The sequence below is a fragment of the Spinacia oleracea genome, chromosome 5, assembly GCF_020520425.1.
Source record: "Spinacia oleracea cultivar Varoflay chromosome 5, BTI_SOV_V1, whole genome shotgun sequence".
Taxonomy (NCBI): Eukaryota; Viridiplantae; Streptophyta; class Magnoliopsida; order Caryophyllales; family Amaranthaceae; genus Spinacia; species Spinacia oleracea.
Window position 1 is genome coordinate 85960680 of NC_079491.1, and position 6000 is coordinate 85966679.

General features: G+C 35.2%; 1 long non-coding RNA gene across 1 annotated transcript; it reads left to right on the forward strand.

Moving 5' to 3' along the window:
- The first annotated feature begins 934 nt into the window (after positions 1–934).
- On the forward strand, positions 935–1930 carry LOC110776254 (uncharacterized). Its single transcript, XR_002530081.2, has 4 exons — positions 935–1077; positions 1165–1197; positions 1371–1430; positions 1582–1930. It is a non-coding gene; the product is annotated as an uncharacterized lncRNA (long non-coding RNA).
- Positions 1931–6000: the final 4070 nt, after the last annotated feature.

A 6000-nucleotide genomic window follows, 5' to 3' on the forward strand; every position in this document is an offset into this window, starting at 1 on the left:
TCAATAACTACTACTCCATAATTTGTTGGATCAATCACCCTCCTTGAACTAAAGTTTGTGCTTCACTTTTTATTGTGTGCAACCTATATGTGTAATTATCCACCATCGATTTTTGCGCTGAAACATAGCAAAGAATTGATGTACATGAGTTAATTACTTAAGCAAGATGAAATCAAGCACAACAAAAACTTAAAATACAAATATATCAATATCCAATAGGCATACGAAATAGTATTAAATGAACAAACATAAACGAATTGCAAGTTCTTAAGCCGATGGAGCATAAACAAATGTGTACAAAAAAAAAAAAATCTACGTAGATTTTTTGTGTTATACGTGAGTTTTTTAGTTTTTGTGGATCCTCAAAAAAGTTTATATGTATATATATAAAAAAAGGTAGAAGAGAAATAGGATAAATTTTAGTTGGAATCTATCTTTATTATGTTAAGTGGTCAATCCTTGTAAGACTCTAATGTTATTTAATTAATTAATTAATTAATAATTTAAGTATATGATGACGTGGAAATCCTACGTGGACGCTCTAAATGCTCTCCAAAAAACTCCCTAATTGCTATACCCAGGTACAGCCAAGATGGCTGTACCCCCTGCCCAAAACGACGCGCAGCGTCGTTTGGGTAAAATACCCAGGTACAGCTAACTTGGCTGTACCCCCTGCCATTGTTAGGCGCGTGTAACCCACGCGCGGGTAAGCAAATATTGTGGCCCGTGATGTGAATAAATTTCGCGCAAGAATCGCCTATAAATACAAAAAAAAAGAGGAAAATCATTTCGAAAACCTTTCAAATTCTCAGCACGCAAAAATTTTTCTCTCTCCTCTGCCCACTCTTCTACTTCGTTGTTTTCTCTCTCTTAAAACCGCCATTAAACTTCCTGCAACCACCTCAATCAACTTTCTCTCTCTTCAAACCGCTACTAATCTTCATTATTAAAACTGAATTTCCACAAAATATCAAGAGAAGAAATCTGTGACTTCTTTTTACTGAAAAAAAAGAGAAAAATGGATGTTCGTGACGAAATTGACATGAACAAGCTTCAAAATCCACCGAAAAGCAAAAAGTAAGTAATTACAATTGATTCTGATGTTTCGATTTTATTTTCGAACTAAATTGAAATCTAATTTTGCTTATTTTCGTTCTATTTCAGAAAAACGAAGATGCCGAAAGAAAAAAAGGAAACGTATGTAATTTAATTTCAGATTTCGAACATGCAACTGTTTTATTACTTAAATATTTGTTTAATTCAGTTATTTTCAGTATTTTTCTTTATAATGTTCAAATAATTTCATTATAATGGTCAATTTTTTGGTTTATGATGTTAGCAAACCCTAACTTCTGATTTTTTGGCTATAGGACTGGAAGATCTAGTGAAGAGCAAAAAATCGGGAATGCAAAGCAACCAGACATGAAGGAGTAAGTTATTTTAAGTTTTCGTAGATAAATTCATTTTAATTTACATATGTTCAATCAATTTTATGTTAATGTTCAATCGTTTTTAATTTAATGTTCATTTTCGTTGCGTGATGATTTAACCAAACCCTAACTATTGGTTTTTTGATCACAGAACTGGAAAATACGAAATTGAGAAGGAAATTGAAGCTGAAAAGCAAATAGACACATTCCAGTAAGTAATTTTTATGTTTTTGAATATCTATTTCTATTTAATTTGCGAATGTGCCGTTTTTGACATTTGATACAATACAAATACAAATTAATGATACATTGTTCATATTCATAGAGATTTAACAATAATCTTATTGATGATTAAAATTTGGATTGGGAATGTCAATTAATTTAAATATTATTATAATAATGTAAATGTGATGAACTTTTGTTGAGTTTTTCTAATCTTATGTTAGATGTTCAATTTATGTGTAAAATGTTCATATTGTTTAAGCTAGATATTCATTTTGGTCCACTGAGTTTTGTTCATTCCTCTGTAAAATAAATTAAGTCTTGAGAACTCATGATAACTATCTTATGCAAAATGTTCAATTGATTATAGCAGAATATTCAATATCTTTTTGGAAAATGATCATATATTCCAAACTGGATATCCTTTTTGGTCTACTGAGATTTTCTTTAGTAATACTGAATTATTTCGAATGTTATATATATAATTAAAATAATTTGAACATTTGTTCATTCATATGTCCAAAAACTAAATCCAGAAATCATGGTAACTGTCTGTCTCCAAAATGTTCAATATATTTTGATAAAATATTCATTTTCTTTTTATAAAATATTCAATATATTTTGATAGTTCATTTTCTTTTTATAAAATGTTCAATTTTTTTTCTGGAATATATTTTGTTACAGAGTTTTGTTTTGGAATATACTATGAATTATTTCTAGTATTATATTCATAATGGAAATGTTCTTTGTACTAATATTTAATTTTTCTACAGTAAAATTTTAAATCTACACTCATCTGCGAAAAATGTTCAATTTATTTTGCTAAAATATTCAATTCTTTTTAATAAAATGTTCGTTTACTCTGATATACTAAGTTTGGTTTAGAAATCTTCAATTATTTCAACTACTATATTCATAATTTCAATGTTTGAACTTTTGTTCATTTCTTCAATCCTTTTTATTATTAAAACTCATGATAACTGTTTTTATGTTAAATGTTCATTTTGTTTTCATAAAATATTCATTTCTTCAAACTGAATTTTGCTCTGGACACTCATTAGTTATACATTTATAAAATCTAGAGAACAACCACAAAGGGGATAAAAATACGCTGAACGACGTCGTTTTCGGGGGGTACAGCCAGCGCTGGCTGTACCCGCATCATACGACGTCGTTTGATTAGGGGTACAGCCAGCTTGGCTGTACCCGAGGGCAGCCAAAAAATTGCGCCTTTATATATATATATATTAGATTGTTATTTGAACTCTTTACTTATATATGTTAATGCGGCCTGTGTAAAAAAAAACATGTTTTCCTTATGGGAGTTTAAGGTGGCTATTGTAAACTTAGTAGATAAAAATATTCAAAGGACCGTGAGAGCCAAAATAGAAGTATATTAAGTAAGAAGATTCCTCACCACGACAATGAATGGTTTGATTCTATGTAAAATGAGTGTTTAGTTCTTTGTAATAAAAATACGAGTAGTTGTTTTCAAACCAAAAATATCCAATATATTCTTATATGTTAACTAATGTTGATTTATTTAAGTGCTTGCAATCACATGGGAAAATTCATATTTTTGTTTTTCTCTCTCTTCCTTTTCCCCATTTATAGTCTCCGTATTTTTTTAGGAGTTACATGTTGACCCACACAAATATTATGGAATGTGATATTGATTTTCTTATAATACGGAGTAATGATGCAAGTGGTAGATGTGTTCATTATTTACTGTAAATGTTTGATAGTGGGTAAATAATTTATTATAAGAAAAGATGATGTGAGTATGCATAGGGACAATAGAAACAAGATAAATAATAAATAATGGGGAGTGGGGACCTTGGGGTGTAATATTTTAATGTAGACATTACTCCCTCTGTATTTTATTAAGTGATGCGCTTTTCTTATTCGACCGTATTTTAATAAGTGATACACTTTCTATTTTTGGCATGCCATGGTCCTCACTTTTAATTATACTAGTTGTTGGACCGCACGCTATCCTCCAAGTTAGCAAAATAAAATTGGTGAAATTATTTGACCTAAAGATCTCAATTACATTTAGTTAATGTAATTTTTATATTGTATTTGTGTGAAGAAACATCAGCTTATGAGTTTTGGGTTCTAGTATATTATTTTTAGACTAAGATTGTCATACTATATATTAAGTGCATTATTGTGTTACATGTGTCACATGTGTTGCCTAAATGAGCTGAAACAATATTACATATTAGCATAGTTCTTTAAAAGTAGTAATATTAAGAATGTTTCTAAATAGATCTCTAATCTAAGTATTGTTGATCACAAATCAATAATATTGATTAAATCGATAGTGACAACTCAAAGTTTAAACAAAAAAAAAAAAAAAATTATGCTACCACATTGTTTACCGTGACCTAACAAAAAAAAGTTACTCATACGTGCTAATAATGGTGCTAAATAGAATATTCTTGTTTAGGACATTTTTTTCTATCAGCATGAACCCATGAAATCAAATGCTAATTAATTGTGTGGTTTCGATAATCTTCTTGCTAATCTTATGAAGCGTAAAATAGATTACACAAAACTGGCACAAGGATCTTATTTTTTCAGGCGAATTATCACTCCGTTTCTGTAACCTGGTCATAAAATGATAGTGCAATTTACTCTCGCTCTATCTTGATCACATAACGGTAATCAAGTTATTATAAGTGGCAAAAAGTCCTTGGAATGTGGGGCTGAACACTACAATATTATCTTTCTTTAATAGAGCAACATAGTTGTTGTTAGGGAATACAAACGGCTCATGACACGTCGATACATGGGCCATACGCAATAGGCCCAGATGGACATTAACGGGAGTAAAATACGAATATTAGGGATGGCCCACGAGGGACAACCCGTAAGGGTCGGTCAGCCCACAATCATTAAGGTCTTCTAATGGAATTCCACCGACTGAATGGACCCCTAAACCTAACAGAAATCGACTGGACAAAGAGTTCGTGTTGACCAAGGAATCAAATTAGGGTTTCTTCCGTATATTCCTATATATACGGCCCGGATATACAACAGAAAGGCACGCAATCAATAAATCTCAAACCTAATTCTGGAACTTGAGCCCAGAACCTCCGTCTAACTCCGGTCAAGGAAGAAGACTCTTGAAGACCTCTCGTCGTCTTTACCGGACGACTCATTAGTCAAGGATCCCCTATATTTGTACCGAAACAATTTGGCGCCGTCTGTGGGGATTCAAACAAAAAGCTAGCAAGAAACCATGTCTAATAGAGATTACGATGGACGAGTCCGTACCAACTCTACGGGATCTGGAGAGAACGGCTGCCACCAGGACCAACCCATGGCTGACGCGGAACCCATAGGTCTCAATATGACCAACCGGGTATCCGACGATCGACCTATGGTGGAAACCCCTGTTGTGGCCAGACTGATTACCGAAAACCTTCCAGGATCCTCGAACGCTGCACCAATCACGCCGGAACAAGTGGCCGACTGCATGAACTTGATGAAAAACCTGCTCGAGGCCTTCTCTCAAGTCGCGACGCCTCATCAGAACCAACCCAGGGTGGAACCTGTCCGCCAGGAGAATAGGGCAGAGCCTCCCAGGGAAACCCTAAGTAGGCACAAGACCAGTGAGACAAGATCTCACCGCAGAAGTAACGTCTGGAGAAGAGAGGACACCCCGAGCCAAACGAGGAGACGTTCTCCCCCTAGAGGATCTGTCCGGACCCCTAGAAGTTGGGAACGTCTGAGAACAGATTGGGAAGAAGAAGAATAGAATAGAAAGAACGCCCAAGAAAGACACCCCTCGTGGTTCGTGGCCGAACAGGTGGAATCATCTGGGTCCTCTCGTTCTGAGTACGCTCCAAGACGACAAAGAAGGACACGGACACCACCTAAGAGGATTGAGAATGAGAAAACCCGCCTACGATCTGAGGTGGTGCTCCCACCACCCAGATCCTTCGAAGGACGATCTTCCACCAGGGCTCGATCACGAAGGTCGTCACCACACAACGGGAGAGGTCGCCATCCCACTCGACCATCGATCGACCGATCACCTCCAAGGAAAGAAAGGTCTAGGCACGACGCCGGGGGGCACACCGGTCGACACCCCAGCGAGATCATGATCCCGAAAGGTTCCCCTTTCACTCCAGGGATCCTTGAGGGAACCTCTCCCAAGGATGAAACTCCCTAGCCACATCAAGTATGACGGCGTCACAGATCCCGACGATCACATAGCTGCGTACGAAGGACATATGTACCTGTCACTAGAGGAAAGAACATCATAAATTGCCCTTAAAATAGGCTTATAAGTTGCCAATTATAAGGGCAACATATGGGGGGTCACTTTTGTGAAATT